This window comes from Salvelinus namaycush, chromosome 31, assembly GCF_016432855.1.
Source record: "Salvelinus namaycush isolate Seneca chromosome 31, SaNama_1.0, whole genome shotgun sequence".
Lineage (NCBI taxonomy): Eukaryota > Metazoa > Chordata > Actinopteri > Salmoniformes > Salmonidae > Salvelinus > Salvelinus namaycush.
Genome location: NC_052337.1, coordinates 47452939 through 47478285, shown reverse-complemented (window position 1 = coordinate 47478285; position 25347 = coordinate 47452939). Strand labels below are relative to the sequence as shown.

The window sequence follows — 25347 nt, the reverse complement described above, 5'->3', positions numbered from 1 at the left end:
TTATTACTATCGGATATAAAACACTCTGAAGTTTCTAAAACTGTTTGAATGATGTCTGTGAGTATAACAGAACTCATATGGCAGGCCAAAACCTGAGAAATATTCCAAACAGGAAGTGAGAATTCTGAGGCTGATCGATGTTCAACTCATCGATTATTCAATTCCCTGTAAGATATGGATCTGTTTGCACTTCCTACACCTTCCACTAGATGGCAACAGCCTGTAGAACGTGGAATGAAGCCTCTACTGTGATGTTGAGCCGGATGGGAGGTGTTTCAGTCATTGGTCTGGCAGAATGCCAGTTCCTGGTCACGCGCGTTCCAAACGATATCGTCTTGCTTTCCATAACTTCTAGAGACACAAAGGAATTCTCCGGTTGGAACGTTATTGGATAGTTATGATAACATCCTGAAGAATGATTCTCTACTTAGTTTGACCAGTTTATTCGACATGTTATATAACTTTTTGAAGTTTTTGTCCGAGTTCGCCTGCATCTGGGCGAGCGTTTGGACATGTGCACTAAACATGCTAGCAAAAGTAGCTACTTAGACATAAGTAATGGACATTATCGAACAAAACAACGATTTATTGTGGAACTAGGATTCCTGGGAGTGCATTCTGATGATCAAAGGTAAGGGAATATTTATGATGCAATTTCGTATTTCTGTTGACTCCAACATGGCGGAGAAATGTTGTTATATCTGAGCGCCGTCTCAGATTATTGCATGGTGTGCTTTTTCCGTAAAGTTTTTTTGAAATCTGACACAGCGGTTGCATTAAGAACGAGTGTATCTTTAATTCTATGTAAAACATGTATCTTTCATCAAAGTTTATGATGAGTATTTCTGTTATTTGACGTGGCTCTCTGCAATTTCTCCGGATATTTTGGAGGCATTTCTGAACATGGCGCCAATGTAAACCGAGATTTGTGGATATAAATATGCACATCATCGAACAAAACATAAATGTATTGTGTAACATGATGTCCTATGAGTGTCATCTGATGAAGATCAAAGGTTAGTGATTCATTTAATCTCTATTTCTGCTTTTTGTGACTACTATCTTTGGCTGGGAAAATGGCTGTGTTTTTCTGTGGCTATGTACTGAGCTAACATGATCTTTTGGTGTGCTTTCGCCGTAAATCCTTTTTGAAATCAGACATGTTGGCTGGATTCACAACATGTGTAGCTTTAATTTGGTGTCTTTCATGTGTGACTTCATGAAAGATTGATTTTTATAGTAATATATTTGAATTTGGCGAGCTACATTTTTTCTGGCTTTTGGCCAAGTGGGACGCTACCGTTCCACATATCCCAGAGAAGTTAAGAGAGCTAGAGAACAAGAGAGAAAGAAAGAAAAATGTACCTGCTCGTTGTCTTGAACGAGACCACTCTCCAGCGCAGGCCCCACCTTCCCATCAACTACTAGGGCGGAAGTGTCATGCAGGAAGTCTTTCACTGTCTGCTCCGGCAGGGCATCAGGTTGCCATAGCAACTGGTCTTCATTCTCATACACTAGGAGGATACATTTTTAGACAAGGACAACACTTGGAAGCTTCCTACCTTTACATCATATCTGTTGAATATGACGTTACATTCAGTATATTGAACAGATTTTGTACATATATTGAAAATCAAGTAAACTGATATCTGTTCAACATCTTAACATTGAATTTCACCACTTCACAAGCTCATACAATGCCTTGGGAAGGACAAAAAAACACTTAAATCAATTTAAATTCAGAGTTGATCTTCAAGAGAGCTAGAGTGAGTGGAGTGTGCGAGAGAAATTATAAATGTATATTTGGTATCTCACATACACACACACTGACCTTTTTCATTGGCGTCGTAGCAACAGACAAGGGCAGGGATTTCAGCTTGATACTGGGGCCCGACCATGATTTCCTTTGAAAACAGATTTTTAAAAATGAGTTAATTTAAATACCATTATGTTGACATTTGCAGTGTAACAAGCCATCCACGTGTCATGAGCCTCATCTACTAGGAGTCGGTGGAGGAATGATTGATGATGAGAAGCACTGAAATACACACCTTCCTGGTGTCCTCAGGACACACACCATCTTCCTCACCCTCCGATTCCTTGTCTCCATCGTAAATAGCATTAGCTAGAGAAGCAGATAGTGGGAGGTGAGGAGATAATACAGGGAAGTAAAAGGGACTGCAGTGCATAGGGGGTGTCAACTTAAACTGCGAATCAGCGATACGAGCAGCATGAAACAAAGAAATATTGCGGAAACATGATACAGGAGACCACACTTGTGAGCACCCACACAGAGCATCTGCACACACATGGGAGTTTGCTTCACTCTGCTGCGAAGTGATAGCTGCATGGAAACAACCATGGAGGAGATTAGCCTCTCACTTCTCGTTGTTGCCAAACTCGGCTCGATATGCTACTTCCCGAAATTTGTATCGCGGACACTACCATTACACTTTACCACAAACCTTTTACATTAGGACTTAATCTCACAAAATATTTCAGGTTGCTAAATGCACTGATGTCAGATGATGCATGTCAGCGGTAGCATTATAGGGAAACAAAAAGGAAGATATTCCACAGGTTCAAGGAAGTGAACGATGCCAATGTTAAACTTACAACGTAGTGTTCTGGGGAAGAAATCACTGGTTTCATGGGATGTCACCGAGGGTGTGAGGTCATCAGCTGAGGACTGCGTTTCTTTATCGTCACCTGACAGAAGATCTTTTGCTATCTCTTCCTGATTAAAATACACCAATAAGTCAATACATACACTACCAGTCAAACATTTTAGAACACCTACTCATTCAAGAGTTCATTTTTACTATTTTCTACATTGTATAATAATAGTGTAGACATCAAAACTACGAAATAACACATATGGAATCATGTAGTAACCAAAAAAAGTGACAAATCAAAATACATTTTATATTTGAGATTCTTCAAAATAGTCACCCTTTGCACACGCTTGGCATTCTCTAAACCAGCTTCATGAGGTAGTCACCTGGAATCCATTTCAATTAACAGGTGTGCCTTGTTGAAAGTTAATTTGTGGAATTTCTTGCCTTCTTAATGCGTTTGACCCAATCAGTTGTGTTGACAAGGTAGGGATGGGTATACAGAAGATAGCCATATTTGGTAAAAGACCAAGTCCATATTATGGCAAGAACAGCTCAAAAAAGCAAAGAGAAACAGTCTATCCTTACTTTAAGACATGAAGGTCAGTCAATCCGCAGAGTGAAGGAAAGGCAGCCAACAAGTTCTCAGCATATGTAAGAACTCCTTCAAGACTGTTGGAAAAGCATTCCAGGTGAAGCTGGTTGAGAGAATGCCAAGTGTGCAAAGCTGTCATCAAGGCAAAGGGTGGCTATTTGAAGAATCTCAAATATATTTTGATTCGTTTAACACTTCTTTGGTTACTACATGATTCCATATTTGTTTTTTCATAGTTTTGATATCTTCACTATTATTCTACAATGTAGAAAACAGTAAAAATAAAGAAACACCCTTGAATGAGTAGGTGTTCTAAAACTTTTGACCGGTAGTGTATACAATACATAAAAACAATGGTTTTGCTAAATCTTTTGGAAAAAGAGTGCAGTAGGAATACAATGTTCAGGCTGTCATCACAATGACACCCCCAGTATCCAACAGTGAATCTGAGGCAAATTATTTTAAAAGGAAAGCCCTCTCACAACCTACTAACATTTTGTTTACAAATATGTTTTCACTGCAGGTGGGATAACTTTTCCAAGTGAATGGAAATATTACAGAAGAGGAAGTCCAACGTACAAAATTGACACGGTGCTTACTTACTTTATCTAATGTCATATCAGGTAGCTCGTCCGTAAGTTCAACAGAAGAGCCGCCCACACTGGACCCTCCAGCGGTGCCAATTGATGCTTCGTATCTATACATAGCCAGCAGCTCCTCCAGTGGCATGTTGCCCTCCTGAATGATTAAAGATGACTTGATTTTGTTTTACAAATCATAACAAACAAAAAACTTCATGCATAACAGTTAGGAAGATTTATGACAGAATATTAACATTAGAAAAATTGGACAGTTCACTCAATACAAATTAATCTCGTTTCCCACACCTTGGCTGCTGTCAATCCACCGAGGCAGCCTTTCTAGCATTTTCTTGTACAGAGCGAGGCTAGTATTGTATTGAGGGGAATTGTATCGGCCATTAATTATAGCCTGTTCAAAAATTCCAGTTGATCAACTATCCCATGTTAGCAAGGTAAATTAGGTTAACCAGTTATTTAAATATTCAGTTATCATGCCCAGATTATGTTCCCATGGGGCCTCAACCCCCGGGGGGCCCCAATTAATTTTGTGGAGTCACTAAAGTATCATATGAACATGACAGGGCAAAATGTGTAGAATTCCAGGAAATTAGCTTTAAAACTGCAAAAACAGTGTTTGCTCTGGAAAAAATGTGGAGCAGTGGGAGGAAAAGGTCGGAGGGGAATCGAAGGGGAGGGCTGAAACTACATTTAGATGGTGTCCTGCATAGATTCTCTGGGGGGGGGGGGGCAGCTCATAATAATGGCTAGAATAGAGTCAATTGAATGGTATCAAACATATATGTGGTTGATACCATTCCATGGACTCCATTCCAGCCATTACTATGAGCCATCCTCCCCTCAGCAGCCTCCACTGCCGGGGTCCCCCCCAGACAATTTATGTAGAAGGAACAAGAGGCTCAATTCTGGTGACAAAAATAATAGAAAAATTATACTCCAAAATAAATCAAAATGATGCAGACACCATCTACAGTTTAACATTTCCACCTCCTGAAATAACATACTGGTAAAATTATTTGTTAAAATATATTTGTTTTCATATTGGACCACACATATAGCCTATGCATGGTCCATATGATCAGGTATGCTATTAGCAATAAGCATTATCACCTGTAGCCCAACTGATGCAGCATAGTGGATATAAATAAATAGGCAACCCCATGCTTCAGCCGATCTGCATTTACCCTATTGGGCTAAAACAGAAATATCACATTAAGTATTCAGACCCTTTACTCAATACTTTGTTGAAGCCCCTTTGGCAGCAATTACAGCCTTGACTCTTCTTGGGTATGATGCTACAAGCTTGACACACCTGTATTTGGGGAGCGTCTCCCATTCTTCTCTGCAGATCCTCTCAAGCGCTGTCAGGTTGGATGGGGATTATCGCTGCACAGCTATTTTCAGGTTTCTCCAGCGATGTTCGATCGGGTTCAAGTCCAGGCTCTGGCTGGGCCACTCAAGGACATTCAGACACTTGTCCCAAAGCCACTCCCATGTTGTCTTGGCTGTGTGCTCAGGGTCGTTGTCCTATTGGAAGGTGAACCTTCATCTCAGTCTCAGGACCTGAGCTCTCTGGATCAGGTTTTCATCAAGGATCTCTGTACTTTGCTCCGTTCATCTTTCCATTGATCCTGACTAGTCTCCCATTCCCTGCCACTGGAAAACATCCTCACAGCATGATGCTGCCACCACCACCATGCTTCACCGTAGGGATGGTGCCAGGTTTCCTCCAGATGTGACGCTTGGTAGTTAAATCTTGGTTTCATCAGACCAGAGAATATTGTTCTCATGGTCTAGGAGTTCTTTAGGTGCCTTTTGGCAAACTCCAAGCGGGCTGTCGTGTGCCTTTCACTGAGGAGTGGCTTCCGTTTGGCCACTCTACCATAAAGCCCTGATTGCAGCACTCCACCAGAGACAGTTGTCCTTCTGGAAAGTTCTCCCATCTCCACAGAGGAACTCTGGAGGTCTGTCTGAGTGACCGTCGGGTTCTTGGTCACCTCCCTGGCCCTTCTCCGATTGCTCAGTTTGGCCAGGCTGCCAGCTCTAGGAAGAGTCTTGGTGGTTCCAAACTTTTTCCATTTAAGAATGATGGAGGCCACTGTGTTCTTGGGGACCTTCAAGGCTGCAGTAATGTTTTGGTATTTTCCCCCTGATCTGTACCTCAACACAATCCCGTCTCAGAGCTCTATGGACAATTCCTTTGACCTCATGGCTTGGTTTTGCTCTGACATGCACTGTAAACTGTGGGACCTTTAGGCAGGTGTGTGCCTTTCCAAATCATGTCCAATCAATAGAATTCCCTACATAAGGGACGGCAATGTAATTTCCCGTATGATTGATGAGGATCTCCATATTGCAAATGTACGGTCCCTTACTAGACGTCCGCAAATAGGCCGACAGCCTCAGGCCGTGCTCCAGGGTCAGATCTTAGGTAATTTTTCCACTGTTCTGGAAAATTCCACCAGATGGCAACTGGCTGCTTATTGCAAATGGACAAAACACCAAAGTGACATGGCCATTTCTCATAAACGGAAAAGACTTCGGAGACGAAACTCGGTGAGCACAGGTTTGGCCAAATGGGCTTTTAGCCCAGAAACAAGATGGCGTTGAGGCCATTAAAGGTCAAAAACTGTAATAGAGCGCTAAATTGACCGCTCTCGTCAAAGTACATGAACCTACGGTGTCAGGAAAAAAGAAACAGCCATTTATCTACCGTAATTTATGAGAAATTGTACAATTGGTGATAGTTAAGTGGGGGCTTCCCCCCCCCAAAAAAAATTACAGATCCAGTTGCGGCGTTTCGGAGCTCTACGTGATTTCTGTGATTTTCTGAAATCACACACACACGGGAGTGACACAGTGTGAGGCTAATAGACACACAGAGCCTGCAATAGTTACCTGCGTTTGAACTATCAAAAGAACCGTCCGACCTAGAGCTCTGAAACTGTATATACATGTTCTAGAGCTTAAGTCGATAGCGCACGGTAAGATATATGGCTCTAGAAGGTTTTCAGGCCGAGAAACAGCCTCGTACATTTGCAATGACTTCAATTCATTTTGACCATCGCAAAAATGACGACATTTAGAAAAGTCCCAGAGTCACAAGACTAGGTGCATTGAAACCGCCTCGGCCCATAGAGACGGACCCTAAAGTTTGTCCGATAGCCCTTTCAGGGACCCCGTAGCAATGACCGGACAAAGGGAATTTTCAGCACTAATTAAGGTCGCTGCTTGGGCTTCGAATTACCTATTGAACCGAAACTCGGGGGTCACCTCAGCTAGGCCTACACAATGTCATAACTGGACCCGCAGCTAGAATGTAACTACGCATTTTACGTTTTTATTATGGTTTAAACAGAAGGCGCTGTGAATTTTAGGCCTGCTCTGATAATATGTGATAGTATGTATCAGTTTGGTGTCAAAATGATATCTTATTGACTGATGGACGCTGACTTGATGGCTCACTTTTGTCTATTTGCAATAAGTTTAAACAGTGATGAACCATCACCAAAATGACAGACTGAAATCAACACCAACGAGCGATGGAGAGGAACCACTATCACTGCCCGGCCATCCCGAGTTCAACGGGCCAGCCAATTGGGCATTTCTGCAGCATATTAGAGCATGTCAAATTCATGATGGTAAATGCCCATTGTAAGCCATTGCAAATGGTCAGCCGTGCACCTGGTGATCAGAACGGGTTACCAGGAGCAACTTTTTTTAATGCCTTTAGGGGGGTGCAATGGGTCCACAGCTGGGTAGGGCGCATCAATAGTGCACATCAATAGTTTGACGTTTTCCCCCAAAAATCATAATTTAAAATGTTTTTTTTTAAACGACAGAGCCCCACTTCTTTCTCATCAAACATGACAAATAGACCTAGGTTGAATCAGGGATTAACATAGTGATATCATTTGGTCAGTATAAATGCCATTTGGACATGGTTCACCGACTTTTGGGTTCGGAAGCCGACTTCCTATGATCCTATACGGCAAATGGACATAACATCCTGATTTGGTACTTTCAAAACCTATGTATGGCATTTGGACATTTCTTATGCCATTTGGCCATGGTTCACTGGGCTCTTGATATATTGCAAATGGACAAAACATGATATTTTATTGAGTTTGTCCATAAGGCCTAAGGTATGTTCATATGGTTGTTATATGTATTATTGACAAAAAACATTTTTTTTAAATTAAGAAAAGTAAAGAATTTCAAAAAACTGTCCAGAAAGCACTTGTTTAGAGGGAGTTTTGAATTTGCCATCTGACACTTGACATTTGCCACAAGCTTTGAATGAACTGCTGTCCATTTGAGTGGTATTTGCGATCGTGTATATGTTTTGCCCAATGGCAATATGTTGCCATTCATTTTTTGTCCATTTCATGGGGGTCTTCCAGGTGGACTCCAATCAAGTTGTAGAAACATCAAGGATGATCAATGGAAACAGGAGTCTCATAACAAAAGGGTCTGGAATAAGGTGTTTTATTTTTATATACATTTGCAAACATTTCTAAAAACCTGTTTCACTTTGTCATTAAGGGGGATTGTGTGTAGATTGATAAGGAACATTTATTTAATCCATTTTAGACTAAGGCTGTAACGTAACAAAATGTGGAAAAAGTCAAGGGATCTGAAAACTTTCCGAATGCACTCTATGTCCCAAAAAAACTTGCATAAACAGTGAATATAACGTAGACCTACCTGTTAGGGTAACAGTAACTGTATTTCTCACAGAAACCACTTATCCTAACATTTTTAAAAAATGGTGCAGTTTGTACTTATTTAGGATTTGAGAAATAAAGTAAGAATGAAAGCTAGGAACAAACAAATACTCAAGAGTATTTCTGTCTAATAAAGCCCTTGTGGGGAAAAACTCATTCGGATTGGCTTGGCCTGGATCCCCAGTGGAAGGACCTGGCTCCCAAGTGGGTGGGCCTACGCCCTCCCAGGCCCATCCATGGCCCTGCCCAGTCATGTGAAATCCATAGATTATGGCGTAATGAATTTATTTCAACTGACTGATTTCCTTCTATTAAACTAACTCAGTAATATTTTGGAAATTGTTGCATGTATATTTTTGTTCAGTATAGATAAATGATTCTATGGGTTTGTCAGATTGTTCTTATTCATTACTAATTTTGTTTGTAGAAGAAAAGTAAAATGTGGACTGTTCTAACATCTTCAAAGTGCCCATTGACAAATATTTTTTAATGTTTCATATTTTTTGGGCGTGGTGGCAATGATTTGCTGTGGTTTGCTGTGGCGCAGCGCCACGGCAATGATTTGCTGTGGCGCAGCGCCACAGTTAAATTAGTGCAGCAGAAACACTGCTGCAAAGTGTTCTTTCCTCCAACAAGAGGTGTGTGAACCGTTTGGGGGTCGCGACTTGGGAGTTTGTAACTACTACAGTAGTTGAGTACCCCTCACACACATATTTATTATGTACAACCTCAAGGCTACACGTTGCTTTGGAGTGTCATGGAAAAACATTTGCGATTCAGAATATTGGCCCCATTGGATTACATTAGCGGGAGATACTCTTTTGCCAGCGACAGCTGAAAGAAACAAAATATCCCAAATGTTAATGGTTTGTTTAAAAAAAATGGCCAAGTTCAATTTAGAAAAATGTAGTCCAACAAATAGTGAACAATCCCTTAATTACAAAAAGAGCTCAAGTGTACAATGACATGAAAACCAATATGGGTGCATGCATTTGATGCATTATTTTAGATTTCTAGCCTGTCTAATTTTGCATCTTGTAACAATGACATCTGTGGAACATCAAAATTGTACCTTCTCTAAATCTGCTATTTCAGCGCTGACGCTTGTCCCTTCCTCCTGCATCTCCTCGTCCTCCAAAGTTTGCTCGTCGTCATAGTCATGGACCAACATCTCTGCTGTCGGATCAAAGTCATGATCTTCTGAAGACAGAGAGCCAACTGGATAATAACAACACAGTAACATTAGACTTTGCTAGTTAATACGGTGAATGATGTAAAGTACTAGTCAAAAGTTTGGACATATCTACTCATTTAAAGGTTTCTTTATTTTTACTATTTTCTACATCATAGAATAGTGACGACATCAAAACACACACATATGGAATCATGTAATAACCAAAAGTGTTTAACAAATCAATATATTTTATATTCTTCAAAAGTAGCCACCCTGTGCCTTGAAGCCAGCTTTGCACACTCTTGGCATTCTCTCAACCAGCTTCATGAAGACTGCTTTTCCAACAGTCTTGACGGATTTCCCACATATGCTGAGCACTTGTTGGCTGCTTTTCCTTCACTCTGCAGTCCAAGTCATCCCAAACCATCTCAATTGGGTGAGAGTGAAGGCGAGGTCATCTGATGAAGCACTCCACTACTCTCCTTCTTGGTCAAATAGCCCTTACACAGCCTGGAGGTATGTTTTGGGTCATTGGCCTGTTGAAAAACAAAATGATAGTGCCACTAAGCCCAAACCAGATGGGATGGCATATTGCTGCAAAATGCTGTGGTAGCCATGCTGGTTTAAGTGTGCCTTGAATTCTAAAATATCACACCTCCTCCTTCATGCTTCACGGTGGGAACCACACATGCAGAGATCATCCGTTCACCTACTCTGCATCTCACAAAGACATGGCAGTCAGAACCAAAACATCTCAAATTTGGATTCATCAGACCAAAAGGACAGATGTCCACGGGTCTAATGTCAATTGCTCGTGTTTCTTGGCCCAAGCAAGTCTCTTCTTATTATTGACGTGCTTTAGTAGTGGTTTCAATGCAGAAATTTGACCATGAAGGCCTGATTCACACAGTTGATGTTGAGATGTGTCAGTTACTTGAAGTGTGAAGCATTTATTTGGGCTGCAAGCTGAGGAGCAGTTAACTCTAATGAACTTATCCTCTGCAGCAGAGGTAACTCTGGGTCTTTCAATTCAAAGTTTGTCACATGCGCCGAATACAACAGGTGTAGGTAGACCTTACAGTGAAATGCTTACTTACAGGCTCTAACCAATAGCGCAAAAAAGGTATTAGGTGAACAGGTAAGTAAAGAAATGAAAACAACAGTAAAAAGACAGTGAAAAACAGTAGCGAGGCTACATACAGACACCGGTTAGTCAGGCTGATTGAGGTAGTATGTAGATATGGTTAAAGTGACTATGCATATATGATGAACAGAGTAGCAGTAAAGAGTAAAGAGGGGTTGGCGGGTGGTGGGACACAATGCAGATAGCCCGGTTAGCTAATGTGCGGGAGCACTGGTTGGTCAGGCCAATTGAGGTAGTATGTACATGAATGTATAGTTAAAGTGACTGTGCATATATGATAAACAGAGTAGCAGCAGCGTAAAAGAGGGGTGGGGGGGGGGGGGGGGTCACAATGCAAATAGTCCAGGTAGCCATTTGATTACCTGTTCAGGAGTTTTATGGCTTGTAGAAAAAAAACTGTTAAGAAGCCTTTATGTCCTAGACTTGGCACTCCGGTACCGCTTGCCATGCGGTAGTAGAGAGAAACTTTCTATGACTGGGGTGGCTGGGATCTTTGACAATTTTTAGGGCCTTCCTCTGACACCGCCTGGTGTAGAGGTCCTAGATGGCAGGTAGCTTAGCACCAGTGATGTACTGGGACGTACGCACTACCCTCTGTAAAGCCTTGCGGTCGGAGGCCGAGAAATTGCCGTACCAGGCAGTGATGCAACCAGTCAGGATGCTCTCGATGTTGCAGCTGTAGAACCTCTTGAGGATCTGAGGACCCATGCCAAATATTTTTATAGTTTCCTGAGGGGGAATAGGCTTTGTCGTGCCCTCTTCACGACTGTCTTGGTGTGTTTGGACCATTCTAGTTTGGTCGGTGATGTGGACACCAAGGAACTTGAAGCTCTCAACCTGCTCCACTACAGCCCCGTTGATGAGAACGGGGTCCTCCTTTTCCTGTAGTCCACAATCATCTCCTTAGTCTTGGTTACGTTGAGGGATAGGTTGTTATTCTGGCACCACCCGGCCAGGTCTCTGACCTTCCTCCTATAGGCTGTCTCGTCGTTGTCGGTGATCAGGCCTACCACTGTTGTGTCATCTGAAAACTTAATGGTGTTGGAGTCGTGCCTGGCCATGCAGTTGTGGGTGAACAAGGAGTACAGGAGGGGACTGAGCACGCACCCCTGGGGTGCTCCGGTGTTGAGGATCAGCGTGGCAGATGTATTGCTACCTACCCTCACCACCTGGGGGCAGCCCCGTCAGGAAGTCCAGGATCCAGTTGCAGAGGGAGGTGTTTAGTCCCAGGATCCTTAGCGATGAGCTTTGAGGGCACTATGGTGTTGAACGCTGAGCTGTAGTCAATGAATATCATTCTCACATAAGTGTTCCTTTTGTCCAGGTGGGAAAGGGCAATGTGGAGTGCAATAGAGATTGCATCATCTGTGGATCGGTTTCGGGCAGTATGCAAATTGGAGTGGGTCTACTGTTTCTGGGATAATGGTGTTGATGTGAGCCATTACCAGCCTTTCAAAGCACTTCATGGCTATGGACGTGAGTGCTACGGGTCTGTAGTCATTTAGGCAGGTTGCCTTTGTGTTCTTGGGCACAGGGACTATGGTGCTCTGCTTGAAACATGTTGGTATTACAGACATGTTGAAAATGTCAGTGAAGACACCTGCCAGTTGGTCAGCACAATGTAGAAAATAGTAAAAAATAAAGACAAACCCTGGAATGAGTAGGTGTGTCCAAACTTTTGACTGGTACTGCACAACAAATTCATGGTTCCACCTGCATTAATACAACAAAAAGTCAAACATGTAGAAAACTTACCTGGGCTTGTACTTCCAAAGGAAGCCTAAAAAAAAGAGATAGTAGGGGGTGAGATTTGGAATAACGTTAGCTAGCTAGGCTACATCTAGTAAACAGGCAAAATCATCACAATGACAGTAAGTTATATATGAAACTATAACCCAATTTAGTTAACATAAAAGATAATCCACCGTCTAGTTTACGTCACCATATACAGTCATTGGTATTACCATGACACCATTTGCTTAGCTGTTAAATAGTAAGGTACTGGTAACGTTAGTTGGGTCATTTTATGAGTTGTTCGCTAAGGGCGGCACAAATAACTGTTTATTAAATATTGATATCAACTTTGTCACTTCAGCATGCTTGTGTGTCACAGTCTATCAAGCAGGGCTACAGGCTAGAAGGCTGAGGGTTCACCGACCACCTCACTCTTCCTGCCTGTTTCATTACACTATGATCAGCTAGGGGGAAATCAGATTTTCTACATTTTGATGCAATATTTATAATTATATAAAATATATGCAACGAATTTCAAGGTGCGGGACTCTAACCCGGAAGCTTGCTAGAAATCCTGAAACAGGCAGTTGAAATGGCGCCTTTTCCTAGACCATGTTGATGTGCATAACAGCAAAGTTAACCAGCATATTGATGTTAAGTACAATGTGGCGAAGGCAGCAGCAGAGTGAGAATAGAAAACAGCCCTTGCCTTAATTGTCTAAGAAATGCGAGAAAACAAAACCCCAACTTAAGTTTGTAATCAATAGCCTAACTTAAACTATTCATGTATGTATGTATGTATGTATGTATGTATGTATGCATGCATGCATGCATGCATGCATACACACAGTTGTGTCAGAAGTTTACATACACCTTAGCCAAATACATTTAAACTCAGTTTCACAATTCCTGACATTTAATCCTAGTAAAAAAAATCCCTGTTTTAGGTCAGTTAGGATCACTGCTTTATTTTAAGAATGTGAAATGTCAGAATAATAGTAGAGATTGATTTATTTCAGCTTGTATTTCTTTCATCACATTCCCAGTGGGTAAGAAATTTACATGCTTCCAAATACTATTTGAGTGTATTGCCTTTAAAATTGTTTAACTTGGGTCAAGCGTTTCAGGTAGCCTTCCACAAGCTTCCAACAATTAGTTCGGTGAATTTTGGCCCATTCCTCCTGACAGAGCTGGTGTAACTGAGTCAGGTTTGTAGGCCCCCTTGCTCTCACACGCTTTTTCAGTTCTGCCCACAAATTTTTTATAGGATTGAAGTCAGGGCTTTGTGATGGCCACTCCAATACCTTGACTTTGTTATCCTAAAGCCATTTTGCCACAACTTTGGAAGTATGCTTGGGGTCATTGTCCATTTGGAAGACCCATTTGCGACCAAGCTTTAACTTCTTGACTGATGTCTTGAGATGTTGCTTCAATATATCCACAGAATTTTCCACCCTCATGATGACATCTAGTTGTGAAGTGCAACAGTCCCTCCTGCAGCAAAGCACCCCCACAACATGATGCTGCCACCCCCGTGCTTCACGGTTGGGATGTTGTTCGGCTTGCAAGCCACCCCCCCCCCCCTTTCCCTCCAAACATAACGATGGTCATTATGGCCAAACAGTTCTATTTTTGTTTCATCAGACCAGAGGACATTTCTCAAAAAAGTACGATCTTTGTCCCTATGTGCAGTTGCAAACCGTAGTCTGGCTTTTTATGGCGGTTTTGAAGCAGTGACTTCTTCCTTGCTGAGCGGCCTTTCAGATTATGTCGATATAGGACTTGTTTTACTGTGGATATAGATACTTTTGTACCTGTTTCCTCCAGCATCTTCACAAGGTACTTTGCTGTTGTTCTGGGATTGATTTGCACTTTTCGCACCAAAGTTCATTCATCTCTAGGAGACAGAATGCGTCTCCTTCCTGAGCGGTAAGACGGCTGCGTGGTCCCACGGTGTTTATACTTGCGTACTATTGTTTGTACAGATGAACGTGGTACCTTCAGGCATTTGGAAATTGCTCCCAAGGATGAACCAGACTTGTGGAGGTCTACAATTTTTTTCTGAGGTCTTGGCTGAATTCTTTTGATTTTCCCATGATGTCAAGCAAAGAGGCACTGAGTTTGGATGCATTTCAAGGCCTACCTTCACAGGTACACCTCCAATTGACTCAAATGATGTCAATTAGCCTATCAGAAGCTTCTAAAGCCATGACATCATTTTCTGGAATTTTCCAAGCTGTTTAAAGGCACAGTCAACTTAGTGTATGTAAACTTCTGACCCACTGGAATTGTGATACAGTGAAATAATCTTCCTGTAAACAATTGTTGGAAATTACTTGTGTCATGCACAAAGTAGATGTCCTAATCGACTTGACAAAACTACAGAAGACCAACAAGACATTTGTGGAGCGGTTGAAAAATGAGTTTTAAATGTCTCCAACCTAAGTGTATGTAAACTTCCAACCTCAACTGTGTGTGTGTATATATATATATATAAGGCAGATCCTGCTTCTGTTGCCTGTTTGAGAGTTTGTTTGTTTAATAGCATACTCATTCCGTAAGCTCTGCCTCACACAACATGTTGGATAAAGCTATTTCACAATTGCAGCTGTTTTTAAATATTTGCTATGCTGTAAAAGCCTTTACATTTTTTTCTCATTAGTCTCAGGTATAACTAATAATTTGTTGTTTACACTGTTCCAAAAACTGTTAGTAATATAATATTGTAAAAAATATATATATGTTTTACCCTTATTTAACTAGGCAAGTCAGTTAAGAACAAATTCTTATTTACAATGACAGCCTACCCTGGCAAAACCCAGACAACACTGCCCTATTAGACTCCCAATCACAGCCAGATGCGATTCAGCCTTGATTCGAACCAGGGACTGTAGTTTCACCTCTTGTACTGAGATGCAGTGCCCTAGACCGCTGCGTCCACAACCAGTCACAATGTCTTTAACTTTTTTAAATCTAACATGTAGGCTACTTTAGTTGTATAAAAAGGTTGGATGGAAACCTGTTTAATGTCAAGTCATTTTGAGGATGCTGAAATTATATTTTCTATGGATGTGAGCAGGCCTTCAAGAGACTTTTGAAGTAGCCTAATCAGATTAAAACATTGACTGGTTGTGTTGATGCCACATACAGGGCATAAAATTTACTTTTTGGTCCACCAGCCAATGTGGCAGATAGATTTAAAAATCTACCACCCACTCAGATTATTTACCAGACAAAATATTTTTTTCACCAACATAACACACAAAAAAATAAACATGAGTATGCTTTGTAATGTTTCTAAAACAATAAATGTATTACTAGTAAGAAGTAATGTAGTATATTGTTAACATGACATTTTTTGTGACCTAGTCTTTTAATCAAATCACAAGACAAATGTTCACCTGCCCCTCTAAGGGCGGGAGGTTACATTGGTAGCGTGACTCAAGTCATGTTTGTGCCTGTGAGATTGAGACTGACTAGTAGACAAGTTGTCTTCTCTTCGCTAGCAGTTGAAACGCAAACATAGAAAAACAACCTACCGTGTGAACAAAACAATGTAAATAGACAAGAAACAATGACAATGTCTCACTTCAGTAGACTTTCGTTTCAAGTAAATTTGACCAACTTTTAAGCCTGTGTGCAGCGCTTCTAAAAATGTATCTATCACTCAGCACTTCACATGCGCACAGTCCGCCGCCAGGCAGTGTTGCAGCACGAGGTGGAATAGGCTATATGGGGTTCGTAGTTGACTTCGTGCAATTAATTTACCAGCTATGAAACAAAATGGCAGAAATACTTTGAAAACTACTGCAGCATTTATTTTACTATACATGTGATCATACTTTCTATTCACAAAACCGAGTTAACTGCTCACTGTGGAGCACTGACCACCCGCCAAAGTGGCTGGTGAAATACACATTTTACCCGCCAATGCCAAAATCTACCCGCTTTTGGCAGGTGTTAATTTTAGGCCCTGGCTACATAAAAATGTAATACCTTTTAAAAGTTAAATGATACATATTTAGGATATATTAAAGTGTAGGTTCTAGGTGCGCGAAGAATAGCCGCTCGGGGAGGATGCTGAGTGTGTACTAAGCTTTCCTGAATAACTGGGCCTGCCGCATTATTATAGGATGATTTGGGAGCATGATGATCTGCAACAGAGAGTATACAGTATCAGAAGTAAAAATACAGCCAGACTGGCCTGCTACTCTTTCTAGACCTTAGAAACTGTCGAGAGTAGACCCACAACTGAGCCAAATCGATTGAAACATTCAAATCACAGGGCTTTTGTGCTGTTACTCAAATAATTTTTTCACTGCAACCTTGAGTAGAATTTTGTACTCGCTTGAAAACAATGACATGTTTCGTTGCATTGTTGTAGGCTAGTCTAGCTAGGATAATTGCATTGCCCCTAAAGATCAATAGGGGAGCTTTTTGAGCTGTGTGTCATGTCTTCACTGTTCGTTCATTCTCAATGATGCACCTGGTCTTTACGCTGCCTATCAGCTATTCCTATTTTTTTGTTGTGGATTTATATTATAATTGATGCAGCTTTTAATGTTTTTATTATGTGTGGTATGATCGCGAGTTAGCCTATTGCAGATCTGGACAAATTATCCCCCTACCACTATCGTCACTGAACGGTGGATAGAGTGCAGGATAGACCGTCAGACCATAGTGACCTGTGATATAGCGAAAGTTAGCACAGTGCATAAGGGATGTACCAGAACACCTTCAAAAATTTGATAAGGAAATGTGACTAGGATGGAAGAAATTTTTAAGTAAAACCTGCGAATACCGAATGTAAACCGTGAGGGGGGGTGGCACTACCCTGTGCCTAATAAAAAATAACTCAACCCTCTCCAGAGCCAAAAAAATAATAGTTTGACCCCCCCAGTAAATTGCATGAAATCTTAATCTATGTACGTTCAGCAGTAACCACAATCTTGTAGCTAGTTAGCTCGTGTTATGCTCCCAGAAACGATAGCTGGTGTGTTAAGAAAAACTATGGCCCAATGCTGGATTCTCGAGAGCTAACGCGTTAACGTTAAAGCCACTTAATGTAGCCTACAACGTTACGTTAGCTAAATGTTTTCTAACGTTTAGGTAGCTACCTAATTTGTCAACAGTAAAACGAAATGCAATGCCACTGAGCACAGTTACCGACATACGTTTGAATAATCTCAGTTGATATTGTAGAAAAATCGAATTTCACTGGATTTATCGGTACGAAACATTCTAGCTGTCCAGGTAACGTAGCTAGCTAGCAAAGTATGCTCCGATGCGAACCCCTGCGATGGACCTAACGTTAGCGAACTGTTAGCTAGCTAGGCTACAACCACAGATAGGAGGGTTAGTTAAAAATATATTTGCTGTAACCGAGGACGTCGCTAAATTAGATTTTTTTTATGCTAAATGACAATACTGAAAATCGGCAATTCAGATTAAAACCTTAAAGACCACTGTCGATAGTGACACCGTTGATTTAACACAATCTATCTGAAAAATACAGCTTTCAAATAGCTAAGATGCTTCTGCCCGGTTTTCTTACTCACCTCCGCCATATTTGTACATTTAATTCACAACGAAGATTGTACTTTATGTTGACAAGATATTCAAGTGACCACTCTAACAATGGTAATACATGTCCTCAAAGATGGAAGGCAGGCGAGATCAGGTGGGAGTCGACCATTCTAGCCAATGAGAGGATAGATACGCGTGTGAACAACAGGCCATTGAGATAGATAGAGGGCTCATCTTTCCATCTCCATTTTAAAGTAGTCAATTTTTCTTCTTTATTGGCTGATTGCTCCCAACTCATAGGAATCCCCACCCAGTTTACTATTTTAAAATGGTGGAAGCCCTCATTGACAATGACCATGCTAAAATAGGTTACATCCATGATGAGTCCTCTATCAATCTCTATGACAACAGGCGAAACTCCTATATGAAGTCATTTTTGGTTAAGGGACAAGATGTATCTTTGTTTGTTTTTTGGCACAGCTGTACAAGTGGATAGTTCAGATGGTAGCGTTAGGGCAATTGATAACGGTGATAAAACCAGTGATGATCAGCTAATTACACCTGTTGTAAATATGAGGAACAGGAGTAAGAGAAATCATAATTAGGGTGATGGAGGGATGAATACTGCTGGGGAAACAATGAATAGTGTTGAGAGTAGACCTGTAAAGTGCAGGACCACTCTAGAGAAAGAGGTTGGAGTAGAACGTTAGAAAGTTATGGTAGTGTCCCCAGAACCAGCTAGTAAATACTTCCATCCTTTGCGTTTGACAAAAGAAATTAGGAAAGAGATTGGGGTGATTAATGATGCCAAAACGCTGGGTTATGGGAAGGTCCTGGTAATTTAAATAGTAAAATTGAGCAGGAGAACGTTTTGAACTTTAACTCACTAAATGGGGTTGGTTGAAATGTCACATTCCAGGTGCTATGTCTAAACTGAGAGTGTTTCAGTGTGTTTTTGACTGTGGGTTCTATTGCTAGCGGGGTTAGAGTAGGCTTGTTGAGCTCTGGCATGCTGCTTTTTTAACCGTTTGTGTGGATTTATCTGACATTTTATTGGATCTAAATCGCTGTCATGCACCTGCCCACTGGCTCCTCTCTGTTCCTCCTGTTTGCGCTCTGTCCTGGATTACTATGGTTTGTCCCTCCCAGTTTTTTTCTCCGACCAAATACTACTCCCACCTTGATCTTCGCTACCTGAATAATAACTATTGTCTCTCCTCTGATGTCCTTATCCCTGGCTGCTTATCGGGCATCGTGGCTCACGTCGAAACTGGTCTGTCAACTATACTGCTGGTAGCAGCATTAACTCTAACTTACTTTTGCTTGGCGATATGAATATTCACGTGGACTGATCAAACTCAAAACTTGCCTCGGATTTCTTTCCTGTTCTGGACTGTTTCAATTTTCCCACTCACGTCAAGGGACACATATATGATCTCGTCTGCTCTGATGGCGTCAACCTAGCTCATATTTCCCATTCCCTGTTCCCACTGTCTGACCACAAGATCCTGTATGAGGGAAGAGATTTCTCTCATACACCCCACAAAACGGACAAACGCCTCATCTCTTTCCACAACATCAAAGCTGTTGACTCCCTCCAACTCTCCGATACCATCTGCTCTGCCCTGTCCCTTGACCACGCCCCCAACTCACCTGATGATCTAGCTGCCCAATACAATACTGCTCTGTCTCCCTCAACTCTCTGAACCCCTTCCAAATGGAACCTGTCTCCTCCTCCACCTCCCCCTGGTTTACCCCTGAGCTTCGTGCCCTGAAGCAAGCTGACCACCGCCTGGAGCGCCTGAGCAGGAAGTCTGGGCTCACTGTCCACGCTGAGGCCTACAAACTCCACCTTACCTACAGAGATGGCCTCAGTGCTGCCATGTCCACCTACTTCTCCAACATCATTAACAGCTCAAATAAGAACTCCCGGACTCTGTTCTTCACTGTCAGAAAACTGCTTAGCCCCGTGACAACAACTTCTTTACTCCCTCCACTGAACTCCGGTTTTTCAAGGACAAGATCAACAAAATTAACTCGTCACTGACTGATTAATCCCCCTAACCCTGTCAACCTCCCAACCGTCACCCCTGAAACCCGGCTCTCCAAATTCGCCCCCCCACTGACTCTCCCTATATCTCAAAACTCATTCAAGACTTGCTCCCTGGATCCTCTCCCCACTGTTCTCGTCAAAGCTTGCCTGCCTGCTCTCTGACCATATATGACACGCATCGTCAACCTCTCCCTTCCCCATGAAACTGTCACCTCCAACTACAAAACAGCTGCAGTCACCCCCATCTTAAAGAAGCCCGGACTGGATTCCGCCATCCTCAACTACCACCCCATCTCCAACCTTCCTTGCCAAGACTCTGGAACATACTGTTGCCTCCCAATTCGAGCACCTCCCTGTTCGAGCACCTCCAGTCTGGTTTCCGCCTCCTTCACAGTACTGAATCTGCATCCCTCAAAGTTGTCAATGACCTCCTCATCCTGATTCTCCTTGACCTCAGTGGCACTTTTGACAGAGTGAGCTATCAGATCCGCCTCACCAGGCTTGAGGTTCTGGGTGTTGAGGTACCACACTCTACTGGCTACAATCATACCTCACAAACCGGACTCACTACATCTCCCTCAATGGCCACACATCAGACTCAGCTGCAGTTAGACAGGGTGTCCCCCAGGGCTCTGTTCTGGGTCCCTTACTCTTCATCGTCTACATCCTCCCGTTGGTCAGATCCTCCGTCACTTCAACCTTGACTTCCACTGCTATTCCGATGAAACCCAGATCTACCTCAGCACCAAATCCCTCCTCAACCCACCTCTGACCCACATCGAATCCTGCCTCTCTGGAATAACAACATCGATGCAGCAAAACTTTCTCAAGCTCAAATGTGATAAAAATGGAACTGATTGGCACCAAATCTACCTTCACCATAACTGTCAACATCACCATTGACGACACCACTGTCTCTTCCTCCCTCCATGCTCGTAACCTTGGCGTCATCCTGGACTCCACCCTCTCCTTTGACCACCACATAAGACAGACTGTCAAACCTCATTCTTCCACCTCTGTAACATTGCCAAAGTCAGGTCCTCCCTCTCCCAACCTTCTGCTGAAATCCTCATACATGCATTCATCTCCTCCCATCTTGACTACTGCAACTACTATCCGGCACCCTCATAAACTCTAAATGGCTCAAAATTCTGCAGCACAACTCTTCACCGACACTAAGTTCTCGAAGCACATCACCCCTGTCTTCCTTGAACTTCACTGGCTCCCTATCTTCCAATTCATTGATTACAAAATCCTCCTTCTGACCTACAAAGCCCTTCCATCAGACACTACTCTCTTCAACATACTGAGCACCACCTAACCCAATCCCTTACCCTACTCCTAACCCTAAACTGGGTTCGTATCCTAACCCCAACCCTACCCTCCCCATACACTGATACATCACACTCTTTTTCCCTTCCTTGAGCCCACCGCTCTCTTTGTTCCTAGCGGTTAAGAGCGTTGGGCCAGTAACCTAAAGGTCGCTGGTTCAAATCCCTGAGCCGGGCAAAATTGAAAAATCTGCCATTCTGCCCTTGAGCTAGGCAGTTAACCTACAACAACTGCTCTCTGGGCGCTGATGACATGGACGTCGATTAAGGCAGCCCCTCGCACCTCTCTGATTCAGAGGGGGTTGGGTTAAATGCTGAGGAGTAGCTTCCGTCTGGCTACACTACCATAAAGGCCTGTTTGGTGGGGTGCTGCAGAGATGGTTGTCCTTCTGGAAGGTTCTCCCATCTCCACAGAGGAGCTCTGTCAGAGTAACCATCGGATTCTTGGTCACCTCCCTGACCAAGGCACTTCTCCCCCGATTGCTCAGCTTGGTTGGGTGGTGTCATGATGTGCCCTGGGGGGAGGATCATAGCCCCCCCTCTCTCTTTCTCCACAGTTTATGACAGTCGTAAATACTCTGCTCTGGATATGTAGTATTGAGATTGGAATGTGACTGTGGGACACAGAGAGAGACTTGGCCAAACTCCTAATCCCCAAAATGGAAGAATTAAACAATATTTCTACATTTGAGAATGTGGGAATGGTCTGTGGACACTTAAGCGACAGTCATGACGAGTGTGTTTCATTTGGTGATCTCATGAAGGACAGGAAACACCAAACTGTATTTCTTAAAGTGTACATTTCCAAATGTCAGGTTGTAATCCAAATATTGTGAAACGTATGTGATTAAACATTAAACTATTTGTGAAAAGATGTAATGTGATGTTAACCTTCAAAATGAGAGTATGGATTTTCATATAAAGATTAACTAGTCAGTGGCCACACCCCCGTGAGCCCAGACATCACATTAGGCGTCATAGAATCGCCCCTTTTCCACAGAGTATAAAGCCCACTTCCTACATTAAGTCAGAGAACGCCGGGGTTGGAATGGCTACAAATCTATAGGCCACGGAGACCATACAGCTGTAGTTTTGGCTACACTGCTGGAAATGGTTAAACTGAGACTATCGATCACTACAGAATAAGAGCAAATGTTAGATATATAATTACTAGCAGTTAGAAATTACCTAAGTCTAGAATGAGAATACCGACAACTGCCGAAACATCTATTCTATGTGACAACCATGGGTACGCTTGAACACAACCAGAGACTTTCTGTCGATTGACTCTCCAGCAGACGGACCAGATTCCAACAGAGAAGATAACAATGACATACGGGCGTAAATATATACATTGCAATTATTCTCGAATGAGAGGCCGTTCATGTGCAAAGGATTAGCATTTCAATGATTACAATTATCCACTGTGTGTAGTGAATCCATTTAGTCTTTCCCGCTCTTTCTCAGTCCCCACCCCTTTCCTTTGTCTACCAAGCCGTCATATCGGCTTAGCCCACTAGGGACTTTTCTATCATCGTTAGTAACCAATATCTACTTTGTTTGTTATGTATTTCTGTGATTATTTAGTTAGTAAATTTGCCAATTTGTATATTGCTGATTCATTATGGAACCTAGGGTTTGTGCAGATATCCAAGGGTTTATGACGTGTTATACTCTGTAAATCTCAACATTTTCCGTGGTGTCCCCGACTTCCTAGTTAACGTTTACATGATTAGTTTAATCACGTAATAATTAAACCTAGAGTACTGATTTGATATAAATAAGTCTTCACATTTAATGATAGTCCAGACACGACAGCGGCCAACTCTAGGAAGTCTTGGTGGTTCTAAACTTCTTCCATTTAACAATGATGGAGGCCACTGTGTTCTTGGGGACCTTCAATGCTGCAGAAATGTTTTGGTGCCCTTCCCCAGATCTGTGCCTCGACACAATCCTATCTCGGAGCTCTGTGGACAATTCCTTCGACCTCATGGCTTGGATTTTGCTCTGACATGCACTGTCAACTGTGGGACCTTATATAGACAGGTGTGTGCCTTTCCAAATCATGTCCAATCAAATCATTTACCACAGGTGGACTCCAATCAAGCTGTAGAAACAAAGAATGATCAATGGAAACAGGATGCACCTGAGCTCAATTTCAAGTCTAATAGCAAAGGGTCTGAATACTTGTGAAAATAAGGGATGTTTTTTATTTTTAATACATTTGCACACAAAAAACTAAACCTGTTTTCGCTTTTCATTGTGGGGTAGTGTGTAGATTGATGAGTGAAAAAATATTTTATCAATTTTAGAATAAGGCTGTAACATAAAATGTGGAAAAAGTGAAGGGGTCTGAGTACTTTCTGAATGCACATGCAATTACAAAATGTCTTGTTCCAATTGTAACTAACATGTTCTGTAATTACACATTTGAAATCTCCTGTGTAGCACCATGTAAATGTTGCATCCTAATATGCAACCTTGTTACATGTAACTACCCTTGTCACTACCACCAAAATAAGATAGGCTAGGACTCTGTCAGCTGTTGTAACAATGCACACCCTGTCAATGCACACCCTATCATTAACTACAGCTTCAGTTATCTTATTTCCATATTATTTGGCTTAAAGGATGTACTGAATTACATGTAAGAGCAATGTATTTACAATGGATATGCATGTAACTATAATGTACCTACCCGGGAGCAAGCAACTTAATGTAAAGTGAACCACGTAATGGTATAACCTTTGTAAATACTATGTATTGGGGTTTCCCAGGCTTCAAAGGTGTAATGTAAGTGAAATGTTGCTCAAAATAGTATAATGTTAATATACTCATGAGCAAGCAGCTTCAAATAAAGTGAAACACAGTAGGGTAAAACTTATTACAATTGGGAAAATACACTTCAATGTAGAATAAATGTTTTTACAGCAACTAAGTGTAATTACTGTACTTTCAAAGCAATTACATATTTCACAGGATCTCAAAATGGCAGTTATTGCAATGTAATAAAAAGTATTGTAACTACAATGTTTCTACACAAGCAACTAAATGTAAAGTAAAACACATCATGAATGACTCATGTAGTTTAGTTATATGTTACAACTTAGGCAGACACGCAATATAATAGTTCTAGTTGTGATCACTGGGAATCTCTCTCAAATCTAGGGAAAATGTTGTTACCGCACCATTAAGTGTAATTACTATGTACTTTCAATATTAAATATTTCGCAGGGTATATCAACATTTCAGTTATTACAATGTTGTTATAAATAGAATTATTGTAATTACAATGTTTCTACACAGGTACAAGCAACTTAATGTAAAGTGAAACATTGAATTATTCATGTGTTACTATGTAGTTACGATGTTACAACGTGTTTTTGATTGTAGTAGGGTGAAGTTCGGTAATACACTTTCTTGAGTGTTGGTGCATAGCCTGTCGATCGGACAGTGATATGTTTGGAAGCAATGGAATCCATTGTCTCCTGGTTCATGTGATAAACATTTTTACATGGAGTGACCACAAAAAACACTGATAGCAACAAAGCCTGCTTATAACCCTGTCAAAAGAATGAAATTCATTTGCTGTAGGATTGTAGTTCCAAAGGCATCGAATTGATTGGCATAAATTCAAAGTTGAGATTGTTGTTTTTCGGCTAAATAGAGCTTGCGGGGTTGTGTGCATTTAAAGGGCCGGTATTGACCACTGTTTAAATTACTCCCGGCTCCTTCTGGCAAGTGTTTGGCATGTTTTCACAAATGCAATCACATTTGAAATTAGTGATGGTTGGGTGTTTATATATATATATTTTTTAATCACTAAATGTTTGGAATTGAATGTCCTTC

At 41.7% G+C, this 25347-nt stretch overlaps 1 pseudogene; it reads right to left on the bottom strand.

The window, feature by feature from the left end:
• The window catches only part of LOC120026180, a 41343-nt pseudogene extending 23127 nt beyond the window's left edge, over positions 1-18216 (bottom strand).
• Positions 18217-25347: the final 7131 nt, after the last annotated feature.